This window comes from Sciurus carolinensis, unplaced genomic scaffold, assembly GCF_902686445.1.
Source record: "Sciurus carolinensis unplaced genomic scaffold, mSciCar1.2, whole genome shotgun sequence".
Lineage (NCBI taxonomy): Eukaryota > Metazoa > Chordata > Mammalia > Rodentia > Sciuridae > Sciurus > Sciurus carolinensis.
The window spans coordinates 223960-250629 of record NW_025920116.1 but is presented as its reverse complement, the minus strand read 5'-3'; the positions used below and the strand labels follow the sequence as shown (position 1 = coordinate 250629).

Below are 26670 nucleotides of genomic sequence, written 5' to 3'. Positions count from 1 at the left end.
TGCTTTCACAGGGCTGTGGAGGAGCTGGTGGGAGAGAAACCACTGGAAGTTCCAGTCATCACTATACCATGGAGCACCAGTAGCTCAGGCCTCCATGGCATTGCCCCTGCTCAGAGTCTCCACACCTCTGCCAGTCAGTTGTCACTACAGAACAACCGACCCACAAACCAGTCACTTAAGGATTTAATATTTCACCAGGCTGGCTGGCGGGTCCCTGCTGCCCTGCCTGGGCCCCCATGCAGCCCCTCTTCCAGTGTCTAGAAGCTGCTGCCTGGTGCTGGCTGTCAGCTGAGCTGCTTTGTCATTCTCCACGTGGTGCTCAGCCCCCAGCAGCCTATCCAGTTTTGGAGCAGTGCCCTAGGGCCACAACCCAGGGCACAGAGGCAGTGATGTGGAGCCTCTCGGGGCACAGCCAGAAGCTGCAATGTCACGGCCTCAGATTCAATTGGTCAAAGGAGGCCAAGGTCAGCCAACATGTGGAGGCAGGACAGACCCTGCCTCTCAAAAGCAAACCTGGCTTTACAAAGGGGCACACACCACAATGGAAGGCAGTCAGCCCTGGGGAAAAATGTAGCTCCGTCACCTCTCTGATCTCTGATCGAATTCACACCTCCCTGAGGCCCAACCACGCTCCAAGGGGAGAGTGAGTCTGTGACACAGAGGTGCAGGACCTTCCAGAGTGACTTGGAGCAACCCAGAGGCTTCTTTCAGGAGCAGGGCCTCAGGAAGCCAGTGCGCTATGGGCATAGAGGACATTTGTCCTGGGCCAAGGATGTGGTGGGGCTGGGCTAGGGTCACACCGTGTGCATTTGAACAGGAAAGGGGAAACCCGTGGAGGGGACTGCAGACATGGGAGCAAGAAGGCAGCAAGGCGAGTGTGCTTCAGGAGCAGGGAGAGACTGCCTGGGCCTCCATGTTCAGTGACTGACAGGCCCCATGGGGCCTGCTATTCCCACCACCAAGACACTGTGCTTTGGGAGGGTGGAGATCCAGCACAGGACATGGGGCACTCTCAGAGCTGCCAGGGACACAGGTTGGAGGGAATGCTGGCCACTCAGTGGTCAGACACCCTGTGGGCAGTGGAGAGGCCCCTGCCGAGCCCAGGGAGCTTCCCCTGCCCTCCAGCCCTTCTCTTCATGGAGGCCTGTGGGCAGAGCTCTTCTTTCTCCACTGACTGGAGTACCTTCTCTGATCCAGTCCTCTGGTTGCTCCGTCAGACACCACCGGAATGGCGCCTGAGCCCAGGTTTCCCTCTGGATCCCTCTAGCCATGCAAGGTGGATCCCCAGAGGGCACTGCAGAGAACTCCCACAGTACCAGAAGTCCTGCAAGACTCACACAGCATGGGGAGGTTCCCCAGCAGGTGCTGGAGCATTCAGGGTAAACTGCAAATCAGCTGAAACGGAGGGTCCCCAGACTGTCTCTGAGGCACATGAACCAAAGCCTGAGATGCATGGACCCAGCTCTGAGGAGGTGACTGTGAGTGCAGCCTTTGGTGCAGGACCCTGTGCCAGAAAGGAAGCACTGAGAAAGACAGCAAGGACTTTCTAAACAGTCACGGAGTGCCACCATGAACCCACGGGACTTGAGTGGAGGACACAGCAGGGGCACTCCTGGTACAGATGTGCAACCGTACATGCAGTTTCACCACTGAATGAAATGTTCCCCTGACGCCGAGGAATCCTCACTGGTTCTTTACTTCTGTAAAGCCCCAGACCTCACTTGACATGTTCTAGAGCATTTCCGGTGAGGAAGGACGGTCCTCCCTGGTCTTGCACAGTGAGAGCTAGTCCTGATGTTGGCAGAGAACTAAAGCAGAGCTCAGATCTTAGAAACACCAAGTACTGTCACCAGAGAAACTAGACTTCAAATTTACACATTTCAAGTCCTCGAGTGAAAATACATATGCATTTAGCAATAGAGAAAGGCCAGAAGAATGTCGAGGAGTACTGGTGAGTCATGGCTGGAAAGTCCAGTGGAGGTGGACAGAAACCAAATATGTATTTAAAACTTTACCAGTACTGGGTGTGGTGGCACATGCGTGCAATCCCAGCAACTTGGGAGGCTGAGGCAAGAGGATTGCAAGTTCAGGGAGACCCTGCCTCAAAATCAAAGGGCCAGAGATGTGGCTCTGTGGTAGAGCACCCCCGGGTTCAATACTGGTACCCAAAACCACCAAACTTCACAAGGGACATGTGTCCCAGATGGAGAATCAGTGGCCAGTGCTTTCCTAGCTTTGTGGGCACCTTTCAAAGAGCAAAGTCAGCATGTGACCCTCTTCCCTGTCACCCACCCTCATCTGGAACCCAAGGAGTTGGAAAGTAGAGCCACAACTGCTGTTATTTTCAACAGGAAGGTTTTCTCCTCTGCCCCTCTCTCAAACAGCAAATCACAAAGAGCCAAGAAATGTGAACTGTGGTTACAAGGTAGAGGGTCAGCAGCAAAATAACACTATTATGAATATAATGAATTTCTATACACCAGCAATAATTAAAAAGCTGTTCAGAATAACCACATGACATAAAAATAAAAGTCAATAAACATTATGAAAAATACCCTTTATCCAGCAATGTTTACTGAGGAAACAAACCAAATAAAAGCACTTTCTATTTCTAGGTGAACAATCTGACATATACTGTAAGGATGTCAGTTCACCCCAAATTGACTAGCAAACCAAATAAAATTCCCACACACACAAAAAAATCTTCCTTGTGAACTTCACTAATGTATAGAGTGGGATGTAGAAGTCTCACACGGGTAAGGAAACAGGAAGGCTGATTCAGTGCCAGAGACAAGGCAGAGTTCAATGGAGCAGGCAAAGATAAAGCCAGACTTTGCTGCCCTTTAGTGTAAGGCTACTTGCACCTTAAATCAGTGGAGACAGACTGAACCAGAATAACTGCTCAACTATAAACAGATAAATACATTGGACACGTAGAACACCACATATCTATACAGACTCCAGATGAATTACTACAACAGCAAAGTCATAAGAAACTAAGGAAAGAATATTTTATACATACATATCTGGTGTGGAGATGGATTTCTGTAAACATGATATCAACGTAGGAACACTAAGGAAAAATTTGATGGATTTGGCGACCTAAAATTTTCATACCATTTTCAAGTTAATAAAATAGAGAAAATGATAAATTGGGGAACATACTTAAAACATGCAGTATTCCAAGGCTGTTAATTCTCTCAATATGTAAAGAGTACTTGCAAATCAATAGAAAAAAGGTATCTCCATGGTCAAAAGGACTATGGATACAAATATGCAATTCGCAAAAGATTAATAAGCAGCCTGTCACCATATGAGAACTGTTCAACCTCACCAGTTGCCAAGAGAACACAAACTAAAACAGGTGCCATTCTTTAAATGGTCAAAAAAGCAGATTTTCCAAAACAAAACACTCAGGTTGTCAGCTGTTGCTAGGAATTAAGCATCATTTCCATACCTCTCTGATGAGTGTGTCCTTTTGTGTGAAATCTCAGAAGAGCTGATCTTCCATGTCTCAGGCGTGTACTAGACCTTTACCTCCTTTGGATCAGTAATTCTAACTCCTGACTTTTCTCCTGAGGAAACAATCAAACAGACACACACTAAGATTTGGACCACCAAGAATGTGAATTGTAAGTTTTAAAATCAAACCTGGGGAAAACAATGGAATCTTCATTAAGACAGTGGTTTTAAGTGAGTCAATTTAAAAGTAGTGACTACATTTACATAAAGGGTCTCTGTATAAATCCAAAGTCCCTGTAGTAAAGCATCTAATGACATGGGGACATGCTCATGGCATAATGCTAAGTGAAAAAGGCAGTACTCAAATTCACAGACGTTGTGATCTCCATGTAATTTTGTAAAAATGAACTTTGTCTTAGAGCCACCCTGCACTTCCTCTTCCAAGTTAAAAAGTCATGTCTAACATGGTCTGAACAAAGAATATAATGGAGGCTGCACAGAAGCATCCAGACCAGGGACAGTCTGAGGTGGCTCAGCTTGAGAGCCAAGTGCAGAAGAAGATTTCCCCTCCCAGCTGACATTGCAGGCATGGTGTTGGGCACCTGGGCCTCCTACTGTCTGTTCACATATATCTGTTAAATAAAACTCACTCCACAGAATGAGGCCTGAGATCATGCCTAGCAAAGCAGCCCACAGAGGGTGGTCAGCAAGCATCAGGCGGGATGTGCTTTGATGATGGCTGAATAGTTTTAAGTGCATAGGCACAGAGGAGGAGCCCATGCAGAGGGGAGGCATCTGAGCAGTGGGGCCACAGGAGTCCTAGTGTCCATGGGCAGGCAGGAGCTTCAGGGAGGGGCAGAGCACCTGCCAGAGATTGCTGGGCCCCTCTACTGAGCCAGCCGGAGCCCAAGGCAGTGCCCAGATGGCTTCTGCTGAGCTGAGGCTGAGGTCCTGCACTGAGTCCCCTGGCATATCCCAGTGTGGGTGAACACAGTCTCTCCACCTTCCCTGGTAGAGAGCTCACATGCTCACAGGTAGGAGTGATCGTTTGGCTATTGCTATCCAGCAGTGAGGTCAGTACTGATTTCCCCAGCACCACAGGGATCTGGCAGGACACCTCCCCGGGCCATCACTGTGCATCTGTCATTTCTGATCTCAGCACAAACTCAGCATTTCCCAGAGGCCCAGCCTCTTCTTCCACCCACACAGAGGGCATAGCTCACAACTCTGGGGGACAGAGTCACCAGCTGTGGCTGGGCTCAGAGCAGGCGCTCCCTGAGGTCCCTGGTAACACTGGCACCCTGCGCCATTGTCGGGCACGCTCTGTGCCTCCCTGACCATCAGTTCTGGGGCTCTGTGTTCTTGGCAGGGCTCGTCTTCTCTGGGCAGGAGGGCTGGCCAACACTCCTCCTCTCTTCTTCACCTGCTCATCTGAGCTCCCATTTCCCAGCTGGTCCCATCTGAGTGCCATCCTTCCACAGATCAGGCCTGCCTCAGGTTCAGGTCCTGGCAGGGGCTAGGGTCCAGCAGAGCGGGGAGCACCCCTGCCAAGGGCAACCAGCAGTCACTAAGGATTGTCCAGGGACAGCACCAGGGATTGGCCTTGGACTGCTTCAGGCCTCTGTCCACTGAGGCCCTCCACACATGAACCCAAGGCCCCAGCACCCCTAGTGTACTTCTGTGGGCTTGGGTCCCTTGCTCTCTGCTCCATGGGAGCACCTGAACTTCATGCCCAGTGAGGGACAGAGCAGGGTGAGACTGGGGCACACTGGACATTTTCAGCTGGCCACCCATGTCCCCTGGTCACTCTCCCTCCCACTCCCACCTGACACCCACACTCTGCTTTCTTTGGTTTGCTTCCTGCCTTCTCTAAAGCTCTATAAGGACCTTGCATCACCACATGGGAAAAAGCTTCCTGCGAGTGGATTAAACATGAGTGACTCTGAGAGCCAGGTGCCTGTGCCCTGTACAGGTGTGGCCTCTCCCTCTTCCCACTGTCTGCCTCCTATGGTCCATCGGTGGGCACCATGTCCAGAAAGTGGCTTGCAACCTCAAATCTTCTCCCTGGAAGGAGACAGCTGCTTCTCACAAACTGAGTGGGGTGTGGCAGCTCTGGGCTCAAAGCTGAGTCCTGGCTGGGGACACACATGGGCCAAGAGCAGCCATAGGCAGCCAGAGTCCTGCAGGGCTCCCTGTGCCAGGCGAGAAAGAAGCCCAGGAAGTCTGCTATTGGTCAACACAGAGAAGAGGCTCTGCAGGGTGGCACATCCAGGGTCTTGGAGCTGAAACCGCAGGCATTGCTTGCAAAGCTCTTTCAAGAACTATTTTATGTGAATACTTTATTCTTTTTCCTTGCAGGGGAATCTACATTGCATAAGTATGAGGCCTCCACAAACACCTCACTCCACTCTGGGTATACAATTCTAGCAACAGTTACACAAACACAGATCCAGGCCCAGGCAACACTCTGAGGCCTGCCTGGTATTGGCACCCTTTCCTCACTGGCTCTACACAGTCTGTGTTCTCCAAGTCACAGGAGTGGCAGGGTGTGGCTCAATACCCAATGCCTTGAACTGCACTTTGGTTTCTATGACATTCAGTCAGCAAGGCACCTTCCTCCTAGGGCACAGAGAGGTGCTGGCTGGGCCCTGGTGCTGACAGGCACTCACTGTGATGCTTCTCTACCCTCCTCTTCCTCAGAAGGATGGTGGGTGCTGGCCAGGCTAAAGAGTTTCCCTCCCCATCCTGCAGCATGAGATGAAAGCGAGTGAGCAGGGGCAGTGTGAAGGCCACTCAGCTCAGGAGTTCACAGGTCGGCCTCCACAGCCAGCAGGAAACCCTGGTCAACTTGTGACTGGTTTCCCAACCCATGACACACATTTGCTGTGTCCTCTATGCTTCTCTTCATTCTGAAGGAAAAAAAAGAGACCACGGAGGCCTTGCTCACAGATGGCAAGCTCACAGAGGCCGAGATCACATAGTCCGAGGTCACAGGGTCCAGGCTCACAGAGGCTGAGCTCACATAGCTCACAGATACCAAGCTCACAGACATCTTTTTCACCGAGGCTGTGCTCACAGAGGCCTTGCTCACAGAGGCGATGCTCACAGAGGCCTTGCTCACATAGTCCGAGGTCACAGGGTCCAGGCTCACAGAGGCTGAGCTCACAGGGGTCAGGTTTATAGAGGCCTTATTCACAGAGGCTGTGCTCCCAAAGACTTGCTCACATAGGCGGTGCTCACACAGGCCAAGATCAAAGAGGTGGTGGTACCCACAGAGTATGAGCTCACAGAAGCCATTCTCACAGAGGCCTTGCTCCCAGAGTTTTTGCTCATGGAGGCCGTGATCACAGAGGCTGTGCCCACAGAGGATGAGCTCACAGAGGCCGAGCTCACATAGGTCATGCTCAGAGGCCTAGCTCACAGAGGCTGGGCTCACAGAGGGCTTGCTCACAGAGGCCTTGCTCACATAGGTGGTGCTCACAGAGGCCATTCTCACAGAGGCCGAGGTCACAGAGGTCGTGTTCACAGAGGCCGAGCTCACAGTCCTTGCTCACAGAGGCTGAACTCACAGGGGCTGTGCTCACAGAGCCTTTCTCACAGAGTCTGAGCTCACAGTGGCTGAGCTCATAGAGGCTGATTTCACAGAGGCCATGCTCACAGAGGCCTAGCTCACAGAATGCTTGCTCACATAGCAGTACGCACAGAGGCCGAGCTCAGAGAAGCTGTGCACACAGAGGCCTAGCTCACAGAGGCCGTTCTCACAGAGGGCTTGTGCACAGAGGGCTTGCTCACATAGACAGTGCTCAGAGGCCGAGCTCACATAGGCCGTACTCACAGAGGCCATACTCACAGTGGTCATTGTCAAAGAGGCCTTGCTAACAGAGGCCGTGCTCAAAGAGGCCTTGCTCACAGAGGCTGTGCAAACAGAGGCTGAACCCACTGAGGCCAAGCTCCCAGAGGCAGAGGTCACAGAGGTCAAGCTCACATAGGCCATGCACAGAGGCTCAGCTCACAGAATCTGGACTCACAGAGGACTTACTCACAGAGGCCTAGCTCACAGAAGTCTTACTGACAGAAGCCTTGCTCACAGAGTCTGAGCTCACAGAGGCCTTTTCATAGAGGCCGTACTCACAGAGGCTGTGTTCACAAAGGCCTTCCTCAGAGAGGGCTTGGTTACAGAGGCCCTGCTTAAAGAGGCCTTGCTCACAGAGGCTGTGCTTCAGAGACCTCACTCACAGGGTCTGAGCTCAGAGGCCAAGCTCACAGAGGCAGAGCTCATAGATGCCTTGACACAGTGGCCCTGCTCACATAGGCAATTCTCACAGAGTTCGAGCTCACAGAGGCTGAGCTCACAGAGGCCGAGCTCACAGAGGTTGTATTCTCAGAGGCTGAGCTCACAGAGGCCTAGATCACAAAGACCATCCTCACAGTGGCTGTGCTCACAGAGGCTGTGGTGACAGAGACCTTGCTCACAGAGGCCGTGCTCACAGAGGCCATTCTCACAGAGGCCTATCTCACAGAGGCCTAGGTCACAGAGGGCTTGCTCACATAGGTGATGCTCACAGAGGCTGAGCTGACAGGAACCATGCTCACAGAGGCCTTGGTCACAGAGGCTGTGATCACCGAGGCCATGCACAGAAGCTGAGCTCACAGTGGGCTCTCTCACACAGGCTGTGTTCACAGAGGCCTTGCTCATAGAGGGTGTGCTCACAGAGGCCTTCCTAACAGAGGGCTTGTTCACAGAGGCAATGATCACAGAGGCGGTGATCACAGTGGCCTTGCTCACAGAGGCCTTGCTCATAGAAGTCATACTTACAGAGGCCCTTCTCACAGAGGCTGGGATCTCAGAGGCCATGCTCACAGAGGCCTTGCTCGCAAAATCCTTGCTCATAGAAGCTGTGCTTGCAGAGCCCTTTCTCACAGAGACCTTGCTCACAGAGGCAGAGCTCACAGATGCCTTGCTCACAGTGGTCATGCTCACAGAGGCAATTCTCACAGAGTGAGCTCACAGAGGCCGTACTCACAGAGGCCTTGCTCACAAACGCCATTCTCACAGAGGATGAGCTCACAGAGGCCTTGCTCATAGAGTCCATGATCATTGAGGCCGTTCTCAGAGGCTGAGCTCACAGAGACCAACCTCACAGTGGCTGAGCTCACGGAGGCCTAGCTCACAGAGGCAGAGCTCACAGATGCCTTACTGACAGAGGCCTTGCTCACAGAAGCTATTATCACAGATTTCATGCTCACAGAAGCCAAGCTCTCAGAGGCTGTGCTCACAGAGGCCTTGATCAAAGAGGCCATTCTCAGAGAGGCAAAGATCACTGAGGTTGTGCTCAGAGGATGAGCTCACAGAGGCCGAGCTCACAGGGGCAGTGCTCACAGAGGACAAACTCACACAGGCTGTTCTCACAGAGGCCATGTTCACAGATTTCGAGCTCACAAAGGCCATGCTGAAGGGTTCGGAGGGCAGGCACGGAAGGGCATTCCCCAAGATAGCAGGGTGAGAACCAGGCAGTGACCAGTGGTCACAGAGACCCAGCCTGCAAATTCTGCCTGAACCCTGTGGCAGCCTTAACCTTTACAGCATTCAAGGGCACAGGCATGGCCACTGTTTAAAAGCATCTGAAGGTTCAGGGGCTCCTCTGTTGTGGTTTTCGGAGAGCTTGTTATCTAGTCTGCAGCTCCCAAAATCCCTGGCCCATTGCCCTGCACCTAAAGCAGTGGTCCCTGGGGGTGTAGCTGGCATCTGAGTGAAATACCCCAGAAGTCCCTCTAATCTTCCAGAAAATACAGCCAGGTGACACTGCATAAGCAATCCTCAGTGGACACAGGCACACACATGTGCACAGCTGGGGCTGAGCAGTGCGCTGTCTGTGCAAAGGAGTTGAACTGAACCTTGACGTAAGTGCAAGAGGATGATGACCACAGGATCTGAGGAGCCACGTCTGAGCTGACAGTGCACAATGCTGGTGACAAAGTGGGAGTTCCACTGTCTAACAAAAGACCAGGAAGTACGCTTCCCTCTTCCCTGCACTGGCAGGGCCTGGCACGTGGGCCTCAGTGAGGGAGATGTGGTCACTGTCAGTGAGGTCGGCTCCCTGGGGGTGGTACAGACCCCTGGCCATGTGCTCCCTGTGGTGATGGCTCCCACCTTTTGCTAAGGGTCCCATTTATCCCCGGACATAAGGCTCAGCAGGAAGGCTGTCTCCTCCATCTGCACAGGACTTTCAATCTATATTCAAATACTCTCCAGCACCTCCCACCACTGCACATCCCTGACCCAAGCTTCTGTTCTCTGGCCACTGAGGGTTTCTTGCCTACCCTTCTCCCATCTCATGTCCACACAGGGGCTGGAAACTGTCCTGAAGCACAAATGAGATCTTCCCCATGGGCTCCTAGCTCTCCGACAGTCTCACTCTGCCTCCAGGCTGACATCCAGTCTCTTAAGTGACTTGCAAATCTGGTCCTAAACACCTCCATCTCCCCTTATGCCCACCACACACTGCTGTGCCAGCTGACCTCAGGGACTTATTCCTCCAACTCCCTTGAGTCCCTGACAGGCCCTTTGCATATGCCCTCCCCTGCTCCTGGACGGCTTTTCCTCCAGGTCTCTGTGCAGGTGACTTCATGTGGGCAGGTGTAGGCTCAACCATCTGCTCCTCAGGGGCTCCCCTTTGCCCACCCGGCCTAAGGCAGCCCCACTTCTGAAGTCATGTGACTGAGCATTCGGCATGATCTTGTCTTGTGTTAATTCATGGCTCCACTGCCCGTCTCCCCACTAGAAAGAGGAAGGGTCTCCCCAGGCATAACACAGTGCTGTCACAAACTACACCATTGACACAAGCATGTGGGTAGAATAAGTGAATGAAAGTATCCATGGAGGACTGAGAGGGGTCTTCATTGCTTGGGCATTGTCTCCTGGAAAACTGGTGAAAGGACGGGCCCAGCAGGATGGGAGATCAGGGGTTGCCCCAAGTTTCAGAGGTGATGGGCCCCCAGCATGGATCCTGGCTCAAAGCCCACTTACCTGCAGCTGCTTGAGGGCTTTCTGGGCTTGCTCTGGCTTTCGGTACTCCACGAATGCAAACCCCGTGGAAAGCAGCGCTCCTGAAACAGGAGCAAAAGGGAGCACGGAGTGAGCCAGGGCTCAGCTTTGGATCCTTTCCAGCCCCCACATGGCCTCAGCTCTGGGCTTGCCATTTATGACTAGTTGCCCCAGCGAATCCACTGCCTATTTAATCACTGACTATTAATTAACACATGAATGATGTGATAATTAACCTCCTTATAGGATCCTGCCATCGTGAGGGAGGGGGAACTGACTTGGGGCTGACCACTGTTCTTCAGCAGGAGCCTCTACCTGGATGACCCTGCCTCCATGTGGCATCTTGAGCACCCGTGGCTGCCTCCTGGGGGCATTTTTGACCCTCGGATCTGGTTCCTGGATTTTCAGTCTAAAGTTCTGACAGGGAGGTGAAGGTGCCCTGGCTCTGCCTGCTTCCCCACTCCAAGGCAACAGGAGGCCAGAGGGCAAGAGCAACAGCAGCCTCTCCAGGGGCACTGCTTCCTGACAGTGTGTGTATGTCAGGCGTAGTGGGGTAATGCTGGGAAGTCCCACGGGGCACCCCAAAGCACAAGGTCTCTAACTGCACCTCTGCCTCCCCTGCAGAGCCCTGCACCTGTATTTCTATCCAGAGGCTGACGGACCCAGGGCCAGGCGTGCTAGGGAACCTTGTGAAGAGCCCAAAAGTGGCTCAGAACTGCAGGGGGCAGGCAGTCCTGTCAATTTGCTCTCTGAGCAGAGAGCTTTTGTTTGGGGGCAGAAGGCTGTGGGCAGTGGGCTGGTGGCATCTGCACCTAAGTGTCAAACATACTCCTGAGAAAGAGGAGCTCATCCACCCTCTGACACAGCAGGGCCATACTGCCTGGGAGGCCGGTCTCTGCTAAGAGCAGCACCTGCTCCCAGCCTCTGTGCCCGTGGGAATCAGCCCACAGGAAATGCTGACCTGGGACTGAGGGAGAGGGGCACATGCTGGCGCCAAGGACCCAGCTCTGCTGATCCCCCGTGTGCCAGTTCTGCACAAGCTCTGCCCACCATCTCTCCTTGTACCCCTCAATGGTTAGCAGTATGACCTGCTGCTGCACAGTCACCTGTGCCCAGCCGTCCTTCATGCCAGCCCCAGGCTGAGCATGGCCTCATCCTGCTCTCCCCAACACCTGGCTGGATGACAGACTCCCGAAAGGACAGTGGACACCCCAAGAGATGCTTTCAACACCAACAACGGGTGACAAGGCACTACTGAGTGCTTGCAGGGGCGAGTGCAGGCTCCCAGAGGGGCAGTGTCCCTGCGGCCTGGTTTACCTGCTATCATGGCATCCTGAGCAAACAGAGGCAAGGGACCTCTAACTTCACACACAGAAATGTCTACTTAAAACCCTCAGTGGTTCCCCACCAGGCTTCAATCCAAACCCCTGCAGGGCATAAAAGCCACTTCCTAAGCTGGAAACTGCCTTCCTTTCCAGGGCACCTCCTGCCTTGGCCTCTGCCACCAAGCTGCTCAGCCTCCCTGCCTCTAAGCCCACTCTGACTTGAAGAACCTGCCACAGCCCTCCTGGTCCTGTGCTGAAGCCACTGGCTAACATGTCCCCCAGCTACCGCAGGTGCCTGGGGACAGGGACAACATCTCTGGCGCTCATTGTCTAGTGGTCCAGGCCAGTTAGGGAGTGAATGAGCAGTGGTCACTCTTGACTCGTGATGCACCACACCATGTCTGTGAATCAAAGGGCTGCTGCACTGGGTACATGGCTATGATAAAGGACAAAGGACATGTCCTTGCTCATGTTCTGCAGGGAACTAGGGCATGAAAGAGGGGAGGCCAGGAGTGTCAGAACAAGACCCAGGGCTGAAGGGAGAGGCCAGGTGGTCTCTACCTGCACACTACCTAATGGCCAGGGAGGTGCAGATTAATGACAAGATGGAATGATCTAGAAGTTCTATGTATGGGTCATTTCCCTTGGAACTGAAGTGGGAAATCCCACAATCAGTCTTTATTGCTGTGTCTGGAAGGAGTGGGGAGGAGGGAGCCCCCGGGTGCTGATGGTACCGTGCCCACCCACTAGGTACACAGCTCCAGGACCATGTGACAGCAGGAGTCTCCAGGAGAGAGGAGGGGCTGTTTCAGACAAGCCTGGCTGCCCTCCCTGCCTGCAGGTATGATTTCTTCTGGAACCACTTCCTTCCAGCCAAGATTTGCATGGGTTACCTGCTTTGCTCTTCTTAGAGATGGCATAGCTCCTCACAGCACCCACTTTGGAAAACACCTGGAGAAGAGAGAATCATACAGCCCCTGACTTCTGGGAGCATCCACCACCTGCGTGGGAGCCTCTCCAGTCACCATGGGTCCACCCACGGGCACAAGAATCAGGAGGCATGCAGAGCTGACCCCAGGAGGCTGCTCACTCTGCATGGGCCTGTGCCAGGTCCCACACCACCCACCCACCTAGTGACCCAGAGACACCCTCAGATGGGCAGCTGAGAGCCAGGGATCTGGCAGTTGGGGTCACAAAGTTGGACATGCTGGACCTGGGCCTGGGCTGCTGAGCCAGGCTCCGAGCCACTGTGTAACCTGTGAAGCTGTCCTCCCACTTCTGCCCATGGAGATCCTGGGTCATTTGGAGGTGGTGAGTGATGGCCTGTTCCAAGTAACCTGGCCAGTCCCCCGGGCCTCTCAAAATGGCAGCTGGGCTGCTTTCTTCCTCCACTTACAGAGGGAAGAACTAGGCCTTGGAACAGCTGAGAGGTCTGCTGTAGACCCCAGAAGTTGGTGTCAGTTCAGGGGCATGGAGTCTACTGATTCCAGGCCTGACCACCTCACTGCCCTCTGTGCTTAAAGCCAAAATATTTCTAAAATCTGTAAGTCACACTCTAGGTTTCCCCTCCATTCTCCTGTCTCCCTTTAGAGCCCAGCTAAGGCACACTCCACATGGCTCTGGCTCTGTCCCTGTCTTCAGTACCAAAGACAGGCAGGTGCTCAGTACTGTCCACCAATTGAGCGATGGGCAGCAGGAGGAGCAGAGATCCTCACACACACCGGTGGCAGACTCATGCTTCAGACGTGTGACCCTCTAACTGGAGGATCTCAGTCGTCATAGTCAAACCTTTAAAACAACCCAATGAGAAAGTTCAACTCATGCCTCTATGACAGCCAGAGAAACCGAGGCACAGAAAGGCTGCAGGGCTTGCCCATTAACAAGGAGTGAGGCCAGGATCCAGGTCCAGGAGGACTGACCCCTGACCATGGTTCCACACTCAGGTGCTGGGACAGGGGTCCTGTGATCTGGGGGTGCTTCCCCACAGTGCTCTAATGGGCTGTGTGAGCTCAGGACAGTGAGGCAACCTCTCTGAAGTTCCATCTCCCAGATGAGTTAGATGGTCCTGGCTGAGCCTTCCAGCTCCAGGGCCTTCAATTCTGAGGACACTCTTGAGCTGCCGTTTGTGCAACTCCAGGAAACGCTGATCCAATAGTGATGTCCCACACCATGCCAGGAGTGACAAGGACAACACAGGAGCAGAGGTGGCCTGACAGGCTCAGAGCCACCTGCCTTTGAGACACTGCTAGGGTGCGCCTCTAAAACCAAGTCACATGGTATCAGTGCTTCACCAGGTGCTCCGGGGCCCCTGGCCATGCTGCCTGCTTGGGTCTGGGCATCTCCACTTCTGTGGCTGTCCTACCTAGGGACAGTCACAGCACAGAGGTGGGTTCAGTGGACACTGCCTCCTCTCTTGAACCCTCCATAGAATTTTAGAGCTCAGGGGACATTTTGAAAGGAAGGGGAATCAGAGATTTCCATCCTCTGACCATCCTCCTTCCAGGACAAGTTCAGGGCTGTGAGCTGTGTCACTCATCCATTAAGGAGGAAATCTGGTGAGCGTCTGTTCTGTTCCATGCTCGATTCACCAAAAGCAGCACCTCTGCTGAGGAGTCCTGGTTGGGGAGGCAGGGAGCTCACAGACCCCATCCTCTGAGCAGGAGGGGCCCCTCACCCATCCTGGCCCTGCAGTCCATGGGCTGCCATGCTCACTGGGCATCTGCCAAACCCCTGCCTGGAGCTCCCTACCCTGCCCCTCCTGCTCTCCTCCTGCAGGTGCAAACTCACCCCATCCAGACATGCCAGGTGGGGACACCCTCACTGACGAGTCTCCTGCAGGCTCCATCAGGACACGCACAGTGGTGGCATTGACTTCTGAGTCACTCACCACAGAAGCAGTTGGGGAACTGTTTTCAAGTATGCGTGGAACATGGAACACCCCCCCCCAAGACAGCAGGGGTGGTGTGCAGCAGGGCGGGCCAGACCCAGAGCAGACACACTGCCCACATCACAGCCTGGAGCATCCCCCATTCCTGGTGGACACTCACTTCCCTCAGCATCTGCTCTGTGGTGCTGAAATTGAGATTTTTAATAAATAGAGTGCATCCTGGAAGGCTCTCATCTTCCTCCTCCTACTCCTCCTCCTCTTCTGCCCCTGGCTGTGGATGCCTCTGCTCCTTCACTTGCTGGCTTCCCACCTTCTAGAGTCTCACCATCAGCCACTAACCCCATGAAAAACAAACAACACCATTAAGTAACATCTACCCACCAAAGCCAGGGCCTAAAGCACAGAACGCTGTACCAAGGGGCTTTGCCTCTGTGGCACGGTCAGGAGGGACTGCAGGTGTCAGCAGCGAGAGAGCCAGGAAGAGAGACAAAGTCCCACCATCTGCCCCTGTTGTATTTTTTTTTTTTGTACTTGGGATTGAACCCAGGGACACTTACCCACTAAGCCACATCCCCAGCCCTATTTTGTATTTTATTTAGAGACCAGGTCTTGCTGAGTTGCTTAGCATCTCCCTTTTGTTGAGGCTGGCTTTGAACTCAAGATCCTCCTGCCTCAGCCTCCTGAGCTGCTGGGATTCCAGACATGTGCCACTGCACCCAGATCCTCCTCTGTTTTAAAGAGAATATGACAGAGATCCAAAGGTAAAAGCACCAGATAGGACTAGGCCACACTCATTTTAACTTCAAAATAAATTATGGGAACTGTGTTCTTGAACCATGAACCTAAGTAAAATGTTATTTTTCCTTAAAAAACATCACTTAGTGAACTTTCAAACTGAAATGTATCTTAAGAGTTTTGCAAAAATCACAGAATGGGAAAACTTAAGCATTCTAAAACCACTTGAATATGGATTTCAAATACCCCTTGAACATGCACTTGTGTCAAAGTGGTTTTGTTTATACATGAGGAAGTCACAGTATTTTGTAATAGTGGAAACTGGGAAAAACCATCACACAGAGTCACAGACAGGCCAGCAAGGCCACTGGAGGCTGGGATGGTAGGTCACCACTGAAATGATGTGCTAAGGAATGCTGAAGGGCACTGATGGACCTGGGGAGCTGAAGATGAAGACGAGAAGGGTGGTGTGTGGTTCTGTTGGTCTGCTTGAGCCAGGGAAAGCACACATGTGCACACAGCCATGAGAACAGTGGGCAGGGGCCTTGGCTGCTTCCGCAGCAGCAGACCCAGGTGGCTGCACCAGTACCTGTTACCACCGCCACTGCACCTCACCCCCTCTGAAGGAACAGGTTCCAGGGAGAGGGAGGGTGAACATGGCCTTGCCAATTAGTGGCGGTGCCCAGGGGCACATGGGGCAAAAGGGGCAGGGCCACCAGCTGTCGGCCAGGGCCTTGTGTGGCTGTCTGCCCCAGTGAGAGTGGCGGACACCTCAGTCTTAGGACTGCTGGAGAAACCCTACTTTAGAGAAACGCGCTCAGTTTGGCTCAATCTCCCCAGTTTCACCAAGTCCTGAGAGCCAGGCATGGGGACAAGCCCCTTCCCCAGGAAAGGCTCAACAGCTATCCCACAGCCACATGGGTACAGCCCCAGGGCGGGGATTCCTCACTCCAACCCACCTTGGTGCTGAGCAGGTGGCAGCCCTGCCCCCCAGGCTGGCAGGAGCTCCTGAGGTCCCATGGCCAAAGAGAAGCCCATGGGCTTCTCCCCAGCATGCTTCCCTCCAACAGCTCCCACCTGTGTGGGGCCTAAGGGGGCTTCCAAGTACTCAGACCTGTCCTGCACCATCACGCCAAGCTCCGGGGCCCTGTTCCCTGCCGCTGGCTTGTGGCCTGAAGCTTTCCAGTCCTGATTAGGTGTCAACCGCTTAGCCGCTGAACAAGACTTTCAAGTCTCACAGAAATAGCTAGTGACTCAGCTGGATCCCTCCCAGGGCCCAAAGAACACCTCGAGTCCTCCAGCTTCCTGGGCCCCAGGCCTCAAGGAGGAAACCTTCTTGCAGGCTCCTCCCCACCCAAGAAACAACCAACAGACCCAGCAAGGAACTCCAGGTGTGCTCATTGGTACTCAGAAGCCCACTTTTAAAGGAGAGAGGAGGAAACAGCCTACTAAGGACATAGCAGCTCAGACTCCAGGTCCTGGAGGAGAACTTCAATCAAAGTGAAAGTCAATACTGTCAGCGGGAAGACCCTCTGGATCTCCTGGTCATCCTGCATCTTAGAGGTTGAAGGCCAAGGAAAGAATGGGCAGTAGATCTCCTGCCACATGCCAGGACCTCAGCTGGGTGCCTTGGGTACCTGGTCTCATGCACGACCACAGAGATCACATCACAAACACAAACGGGTGGCCTCGGGAACATTCCAGAATACCAACACTAGATGCCAAGTGGTTTCAGGAAAGCAAGACAGGTTCCCGGAAGACTGACAAAAACTTATAGAGGAGAGAGGAGTGGAGACAATGGTTCCCCAGAAGGTTCATGGCCAGTGCGAGGGGTAGCCTCTCCTCAGCAATGGCCAGCTTCTGCCCCCTGGGGAGGCCAACTCAGTATGGCCAGAAGTTTAGAGTTTTGAAAAGGAGTGGAAAACCCAACTTTACACACAAAAACCCACTTTTTCAATCTTGGCAACCTAACTCAACGGCATGAGGCTTTTGGGCCAGGCAGGAATTGGTTAATTGGCCAGCAAGCGCACACCTCCTTCTTGCTCAGAGACCTCTGGCAAAGACTGATCACCTTCCCTGCACTGTCCCAGGGGCCTACGGGGGTTCCAGGAGTGGGAGCCTCCCAGAGACACCCTGGACAGCCCAGGGCCCTCAGCAAGGTGGAGTCGACTCCACCCGACCCTGGCCCAGGAGCCTGGTCAGGTGGTCACAGGCACAGCCTGGGGTGTGGCGTTTGGGTTTAGTGAGAGCTGAGCTGAACTGAGCAGGCTGGGTGAGTGGGCACCTCAGGAACTGTGCTCAGGAACGGTCCCTCCCTGGGCAGGTCTGTCACTCTCAGTCCCGCCAAGAAAGGTGCACTGGGAAAAGCAGCTGGCTGGAGATGAAAGCTGTGTTCCCGTGTGCCCAGCCTTTTCCCAACAGCGCAGGCCATCTAGTTCCAAAGACATCCACGACCTAACCCTTCACACCCACAATGACATCCCTGTCCCTGGAGTACCCAGATTCTGAAATGCTACGAGAAGAGGTCATGGCAGTCTTTAGAGATCTGATGTCCACAGGGGCCTGGAGACAGTGGTCAGGAGGGGCAGAGACATGGGACACACACGCAGGAACACAATGTGGGCCTGTACCACCAGACTTTGTTGTGTACCACCCACGCAGCCCAGACCAGTGACAGAGCTGCCCTGCCTCCACATCCCTCCTGCAACCTGGAGTAAAACCACATGGACACACATAGTCACAGGCACACTCTCCTGCACTGTGTTGAGTTGTTAAGAAAAACAAGCATCACTACTCATCCACAGGCCTGGTTACTATCACCTGCCATTGGACAACAAAGTGGGTACCCTGCCAGTGGCACCTCAGTGTCTGCTCCCAGTTTGCGGGCTATAAACCCAGGAGGAGATTTGGGACCAAGGAGGCCCAAAGATGGGGCACAGACAGGAGTGGGATGGTAGTGGTTCAAGGAGCCTAGGGACACCAGGAGCCCAATGGTGGCAGAGACAAGGACAGGTCCTCCCCAGAGCCCTCAGATCTGCTGGCCACAAACTGGACTTGGACACCGGCCTGCCAGATCTGCCACAGGTGACTTTCTGTTGGTCTAAGCCAATGTGCCGTGGCTATAGCTATTCTTAAACGGACCCACGTAGAGAACCGATTTAGTTTATCACGGGTACATGAAAGCAGAGAAGCAGACAGTGAAGGCTCAAGTTAAGGCAGGAAAGGAAGCCAGGGAAAGCAGGGGCGGAGTGGGGTGCTTTCTGCAGGTGTGCTGTGGAAGGGCGGAGCTCAGGCTGAGGGCCCTCCCACATACCAGCTCCCTCTCCCCTGGGGCAGCCCTACCTTGGAGTAGGCGAGGTGTCAGAAGGCCCTGTGCACCTCCAGGGGCTCCAGGAACTCCAAGATGGCAGTGACTCGGCCCAGGCTCCCAAAGCGGCCAAAGGTCTCCCGCAACTCAGCTGCCAGGGTGACTGCAGGGAGGTTCTTGGCCAGAATCACAGTCTTGCTTCGTTCTGCTGCAGACTATGGAGCGGATGGGACTTGTGAGAGATGGCAGCAGAGGTCCAGTCTGACACCAGCACTGTCTGGGGCCCCAGAGGCCAGGCGACTGGGAAGCAGACCCAGGAGGCACCACCCTCTCCAGCAGGCCACCTGCTGGCTCCACAGCTGGGCAGTTCTGCTGAGGGGTCAGTCCCCAGCCCCTTACTGAGTTGTGCAGACCGTGATAGTGAATGACCAGCCTGCTGGACCTCCCAGGTGCCCCAGCCGCTGTTCCACTGATCAGACTGGCATCTCAGTGTGGAACTGCAGGCCACCTGCCACAACAGGCATGGAGGAAGAAGCACCAGGTGCAGCCTGTCCCTGTGAGGGGCAGCGGAGCAGTGAGCCCTCAGGTTTTGGTTCCAGTCACCTCAGGGCCTGTGGACACACCCCCAGCCTTCCTGGAGCCCCATATCCAGCTCTGCAGCAGCCATCAGTCAGGGCTATCAGAGCCCGCAGGGAGGGCAGTGGGGACCCACCTGGCTGAAGGAGCCCAGGTTGACTCCATTGTGGAGGAGGAAGCGCTGCACCTCTTGCACCATCTGGGTCTCCCCAAGGGCCACACGGATAGCCACACTGTCCTTGGTCTCCTGAGGGAGGGGAAAAGGAGACCAGCAGCCATCAGGTGGACCCAATCTGCTATCTCCAGCCAGCAGCTGAGCAGACCCAGTGGAAGTGGGTTCAGCGGTGCCCCTCACCCAGCCACACCTGCCTGACCTCCTCTGCCACCCTCTCCAGCCATGTGTCCCCACACCCACCCAGGCTCTTCCCTTCTCTGCAGTGGGCAGGTCTGTGGCTCCTCTTGTAGCTCCTGGGGGCTTCTGCAGGGCTGACCCTGACCCCGACCCCTCACACCAAGCAGTCCTTGTTCTGTCACCTCCCCACCAACCCAGGCTCTCCTCTCTCCACCTGTCTCCACTAGGAGGTTTAAGAAGGCACCAGAAGGCTCTAGAAGGCAGGACCCTGTCTCAGCACTGCGAAGCCATGGTGCTCAGGGCACTCATGGCACCAGAGCCACTGCGACCATCCCTTGTCCCTCCCTCCAACTCAGGCCAAGCTGCACTGCCCAGCATGGCAGCCATGAGCCACTGGGCACCTGAGGTGTGGTTCATTCAAACCCATGTCCTGCTACGAATGGAACTCAGTGGCCTGGGTGGGAACGAGGGAGGAGAAACACCCTGTGACTATGCTGGGCACAGTGAAGTAACAATCCCTCAGCATTAGCTATAAAGGGCGTCTGTTAGAATTAATTTTCCTGTTTCTTTTAAAAACATGGCCACCAGTCCATTCACTTATACACAGGCTTGCTGTCCACCTCCACAGACAGGCTGGCCTCTGGTGTCTTAAGGGCAGAGGACCGTGGAGGAAGCAGCCAATGGGCAGAATCAAGGGATGTCCCTCACCATGTGGCTGAAACCCACTCCCAGTTTTGCCAGAAAGAACTCTGCAGGGGTCCATCCATGGACAGATTCGCCAAGAGGGTCTGCGGACACGAAGTTCGCAGGTCACGGGCCACTCATGTGGTCCAACACTTGGCTCTTGGTGCCACTGAACTTCTGTGCAATGACATCGGCCATGGGATTGGGCTCCATGAACAGCGTGTTTCAGTCATGGGAGCTGTGGGCAGGGGCAGAGCAGGACAGGCCACGCTGGGACACACAGGTGCTCTCTCAGACACATAGCCTGTCATAAGCCTCCCTGCCTTCCTAGCCCTCCCGCCAGCTCACCTGACCTGGGTGGGCTCCCCACCAGCAGGCAGCGGGACTGACAGATCCAACCTCTGGTAGTGCAGCAGCTGGCCTGTGCAGGGCCCAGCAGGTGGCAACTGTTCACTTGTAGTGGACGCGACAACTCAGAGCAAAAGTGAGCTCGGCACTACTCTCCCCTCTGCAGTGGGGAAGTGGGCTCGGAGGTGAGGATGAACCTCAAGCTATAAAGCAAAAGGTTTATAGCTTTATAAAAGCTATAAACCAGTTGGCCTGGAAAGGTAGAGAGGGCGGCAGAGCCCGGGCGGGGCTGGTGAGGACCTGGAGCTGCTGGCTTTGTCCTTGGACACTTTCTTCTTCTTGTAGGATGAGACAGGGGTGTCGGTATCCTCACTGGCTTCCTTCCTGATGGTGGACGGCAGCCCGTGCAGCATCCTGCCCTGTGGGGACAGGGGAGGATGTGGGCAAGCTACCCTCCCATCCTCCAGCCCTGCACTCCAGTGGGGCCTCCTGTCTAGTGGGGCCTCCTGTCCTAAACAAGTTGGACCCACAGCCAGACCTGCAGGAGGACAGGGACGGCAGCCGGAGCAGACACACGGTTACTCTCAGTCCAGCTGGTGCTGGGGTCCCCGACACGGCCATGCCAAGGGAAAGGTGTCCCTCTGTGACACCCCACGGTCCCTCACACTGCACCCCCAGACCCTGCACAGGGAGAACATGAGCGGCCGTGGGTGGGCCAGGTCTGGCCTGGAGCCCACAAGGTCCATACACTGTGAATGAAGATGCACTGGGGGGAGGTGGCCTGGGCACATTGCAAGGTGACCCTGAAGAGCAGAGCTCCCTGCATTCCACAGGGCCATCCCTCCTCCATCCCCAGGCTCAGCGACCCCGGCGGGCCCATGAGCAACCTCACCTGGAACACCTGCCCATCCACTGCTGCACAGGTCTTCAACGCATGCTCAGGGAAATGAAGGTGACGAAGGCAAAGCCCTTGGGGTTTCCTGGTCAGGCTGTTGATGGGGTAGTGGAGCTCTGACAGGGGACCTGAGGACAGGAGAGTGTCAGTCGCCTGGGTTGGAGCTGGGCCCAAGCTTGAGGGAAAGTGCCAGGCACTAAGGATCGGCCACATGAACACAGCACAACTGCTGTGCACTGGCCATGTCCACTCAGCCCGAGGGAAGGATGGTGACTGCCAGCCATGAGGCCCACCTCCAGGTCAAGGGTGTCATTTCCCAGTCCCCTCGCCCCCACCCTAAGAGAAGCAAGGAGGAAGTTGTCGGGCTGCACCTGGCTCCATGGACTGCTGAGCACAGCCTGCCCTGGGCAGTGGCCTCGCCCACACAGGCCTCCTCCTCTCACCTCTGAATGGCACAAGTCGCCCCACACACAGTGGCCTTGAGGGTCCAAGAGTTAGTGTGCAGTCACTACACAGAGCCTGCTGCAGTTAGTGCCACATAAGTGTTCGTAATGCCGTCCCTCTCAGAGGACACTGTCTGCAGTGGTTCCACTCTGAACACCAGGTGCGGCCACATCTCAAATGGATACCTGCAGTCTATGGTCAAGCCCCCTCCCATCCACCCAGCACTGCTGTATGGCCAGGGCACCAGCCCATGGGAGGACCTGGGCAGCAGGACAGCATGGATAGACCTTCAGGTCCCATCACCTGGCCTGCAAGCAGGTTCCACTTGGGACCTCTGAGCTGTCTTTGGCCTGAGCCACACTCACACGGCCTCACTGATCCTCCACACCCAGGCCAGTCTCCTGGGAGACAAGGGTGCCGGCAGCATCTCCAGAGCACAGATTCACCTGCACTGTGAGCCCACTTTCCTCCCCTCGACAAATGGTCCCTGTGACCAAGCTCAACTACAGGCCTGCAAGTTCCCAGCCCAAGAAGTAACAGCAGCAAAAACAAAGATTGCCCTGGCTGTTGCCTCTTCTCGGAAGCTGGGTTTGCTTGGGAAGACTTGAGAAAAAAGCATTCCCAGGCAGGAGCATGGTGGGTGGGGAGGGTTGGGAGGCTGCTGAATTCCAACACCAGAAGCCAAAGAATCTCAGGAAAACACCTCCATCACTCCCGCTCTGCATTTGGATGGTGAGAGCTAAGGAATCAAGTTCTGTGGGTCATGCTGGTTATGCCTGTGGTCCCAGCAACTTGTGAGGCTGAGGCAGGAGGATCAAGGTCAGCTTCGTGGACTTACCAAAACAGTCTCAAATTAAAAAAAAAAAAAATTGGGGATGTAGGTTGGTGGCAGAGTGACCCTGGGTTCAATCCAGCACCATTAAAAAAAAAAAAAAAAAGGAATCCAAGTTCAAGTTCAGAAAGTAGAAGATGCCACTAGATCTGCAGTGGGGACAGAGAGCCCTGTTTTCAGATGAGGAAACCAGCTGGAGCCACTGCCCAAGGTCAAGAGTGAGTGGGAGGCAGACTGGGCCAACCCAGTCAAGTGGGAGCTGGGCAAAGCAGGGGCCTACACGCGCGGCCAGGAGCAGAGCCCTACCGTAGTGGGAGAAGAGCCCCTCCAGGTCCTCCTCAGTGCTGGTGTAGGGCAGGTTGCACAGAAAGAGCCTCCCAGAGTCAGCCAGGTCCTCCTCCTCCTCCTCGTTCTTTCCTGAGCGTCCGGTCTTGCCAGGGCTGCACACTGTTCTGTAGGGTTCCCTTGGATGTGGGCACGTGCTTCTCCCTGAGCACCTTGATGTAGTGTCCACCTACAGGAGGAGAGAATCCAGGGAGCCTGGGACTTGACACAGCTGGCTGGAGACCCAGGCCCTGGATGCAGGCTGCCAGATGCTCCAGCTGGGAAGGTGATGGGCCTGGCAGCAGGCTCTGTAGAGGGGCAGCAGTCTGAATCCCCGGGACCTCACCCAGTCTGCCAATATGGCCTCAGCCCTTGGAGCCTGCTGTCCCAGGCCAAGTGACAGGTCCGCTGAACTCTGAGCCCACTCTGGCACTGCTGGTGGCTCTGCCTTGGGAAAGGTCTCATGTGACAGCCTGACCCTGAACAATCATCTGCTGGTGAGCAGGTTGCAAAAACCACCCAGCGTGCCTAAGGAGGCCGCAGGGATGGCCTGCCTCCACTTGCGCCACCAGAGTTTGATGGATACCTTCCACTGACCCGCCAGCAGGACTCCCAGGGACCCCTGTCTACCCTGACACAACGCATCCCCAGGAGTCTGTGGCTGGGTCCAATCACCATCCGTGCCAGAGTGGGTGGAGGACCATGTCCCAGCTTGGGGAAGGTGCCCTTGCTGCACCTCCACCAACCCTTCCCAGAGGCCAGAGCCTGCTCCTCACTCCAGGAGGCCCAACAGTTGCCCCACTGGAGACCTGTCTCCTCCACCCCAGCTCTTACCACTGCCCTGACCGCCTATACTGCCCAGGGCCATGTGCCTGCTCATGGGCTCCCATGCTGCCTGCCTCTCTGCAGTCCCTCTGTTTGCTGCTCTACCCTCAGAGCACGCAGCATCAGGTGGGAGGAAAACTAGGCACAGACGTACATGAAGGAGCCCACGAGGAAACAAGGAGCCCAAGGGGACCTTGCCAGCGCCCCCTTACAAATGTATACCCTGTCGCACTTCAGGACTTTCTTCACTTCCTCTTTGCTGCTGAAATCCACAAAGACGTAGCCTGAGGGGGACCAGGAAAAAGGTTAACTGCAGGTCCTGCAGATGCAGGGAGTCGCTGGGGATGCTGCACCCAGCTCGGGGCAGAGGCTGGAAGCCTCCAAAGCACACCCACCTCCCTCCCCACAGGCCAAACTCCCCTTTGAGGAGCCCTCCCTGGCTTGGTGGGCGAAGGCGCCAGATGCCAGGAGTCAGAAACAAGGGCCTTTCTGCCTCCCTCTTGGCCTCAGCCCTTCCCTGACCAGGTTCTGCAAAGGACAAATGCTCATGACAGCCCCTTGACCCAACCTAGCACTGGGGGACTGGACTCTGTGACCACCCTCCCAGCGCCAACTTCCCTCCAGCCATGCTACCTGCCTCTGGGCAGCCAGATCCAGGGCTCCAAGGCCAGGGTGGAGGCTCACTGCCAGAGAGGACACCAGGCGCAGCACCACGCATGCTCAGAGTAAAGCGCTGCCCACCAGCACCACTTCTGGGGAGCAACAGAGGCCGCGACTCACAAAGCACCAGCAGGTGGGGGGTCTTTCCTAATCATGGGGGGCCTCCACAGCCTCAGTCTCATGGGGTCTCTACCTGTGGAGCACCCTGTCTACCCCACCATCTTCCACCAGCATGAACTCAGCCCAGCAAACCGAGAACTGCTGGCCTCTATCTAAACAGATGGGGAAACCTGCCAGAAGAGTGGAGGCTGGGCAAGGAGAGACAGGTGAAGATTGTGACACTGTCCACCAGGCTGCCAGAGGCAGGAAGGAGGACGTCAGAGCCATGTCCTGACCAGGGTAGAGTGAGGACCGCCACCAGGAGAGGAGACATGCCCTGCCCTGTGCCGGCCTCCCCTGACTCAGCCCAGCTCCCAGACCTCATTCATCTTGTTCCATGCATGTTCCTCACTATCTGAATGGCCACTGGCTTCAGGGGTGCCAGGAATTCCATGACATTCTTCTGCAAGGAGAACTTTGGCCCCTGATCAGTGCAACAAGAAAAGTGCTGCCCAATAAAGAGGGAGGGACAAAGGACTGAATCAGAAAAGATAACAGGGTGATTATGGCTCTGCTTTCAGTTATACTCATCCTTCCTCCATCGTAAAATAGAAGAATTGGAAAATAGAGATCAGGGAAGAAATGCGTAACAACTATAAACTATTAACCTCATCACTGCTATTTTAAGGCATCATATCTGACCTTTTTTGAGGGTTTTTTTTTTCTTTTATACTTGGGGTCAAATCTAGCTTTTCTCACTTCACTTTACAGCATAGGTATCTGTCCATGATACTTCACATTGTAAGGAGACCTCCGTGTTCTTAACCATTCCCTTTTCTGGATGTGTGTATGATGTAAACGTGTATTTCAAAAAATATGTGAACCGGCAGGGTGTGAAATCATGGCAAATGCTGAAAAGTGCAAATCAGAGAACAAAACCAACTCCTAATTCCAAGGGCCAGCTCTACCTTCCTGGCTCCTTCTGCAAAATAAAAGCAGTGAAACTAGTTTTAATCTGGGCCCTGGGTGCTCAGAGGCCCCCATCCTGAGCAGCCTGTGGTGCCAGCCACCAGAGGAAGCTAACAAGCATTCCAAACAAATGGAAGAAGTCCAGCAAAGTAGGGTTTTCACCCTGCTGCTGCCAATTTCCTGATTATCAGATTCTCTCCAGAAGCCTGGCCTCATTCCCGGTGACTGGTGGGACAGCCAGCACCTGCACCACACATGGTCAGGTGTCTCTGGGGATGAATCCACCCGCTGTTCCACACCTGGTTTTTTCCACTTGCCACAGCACCCTGGGGTCTCCCTGGTCACTGTGTTCTTCATGTGACACCTCATGTTCCCCCGTTTTAATGTGCCCTGTGAGTTTACCCAGGCACTGGTGACATTTTGGGCTTGGTGATTCTTTGTTGTGGGGGCTGTCCTGTGTGCGGCAGGGCATCTCGCAGCATGCCAGGTCTCTGCCCACTAGATGCCAGCAGCAGCTCCTTCAGAGGTGACAACCAAGGGTTCCTCTGGACATCACCATCTGTTCCACTGGGGCGGATCATTCCCTTCTGAGAATCAAGGATACACACCTTCCCTAGAAATGGAGCTTTGCTTTTCTGTTCTTACTGATGACTATAACTCAACACATTAAGTTTAAATAATAACAGGAAGGTTGCAAAGAACTTTCTTGAGTTCAGACTCTGATGTGCTTGGGGGATCCACCTGTGGGGCAAAGCTCAGCACCAGCTCGGCAAAGGCCTAGATGTTCCTAATTCTGCCTGACACTTCTACATTGTCCTCCAAAAGACAAGAAAATGTTTATTGCCAAATGTGAAAAATGTATGCCACTTTGGCAAGTGAAAAACATGAACTTGCAGTTTCG

General features: G+C 54.5%; 1 pseudogene; it reads right to left on the bottom strand.

Moving 5' to 3' along the window:
• LOC124973567 (probable RNA-binding protein 19) overlaps positions 1-26670 on the bottom strand; it is a 65828-nt pseudogene that overhangs the window by 31142 nt on the left and 8016 nt on the right.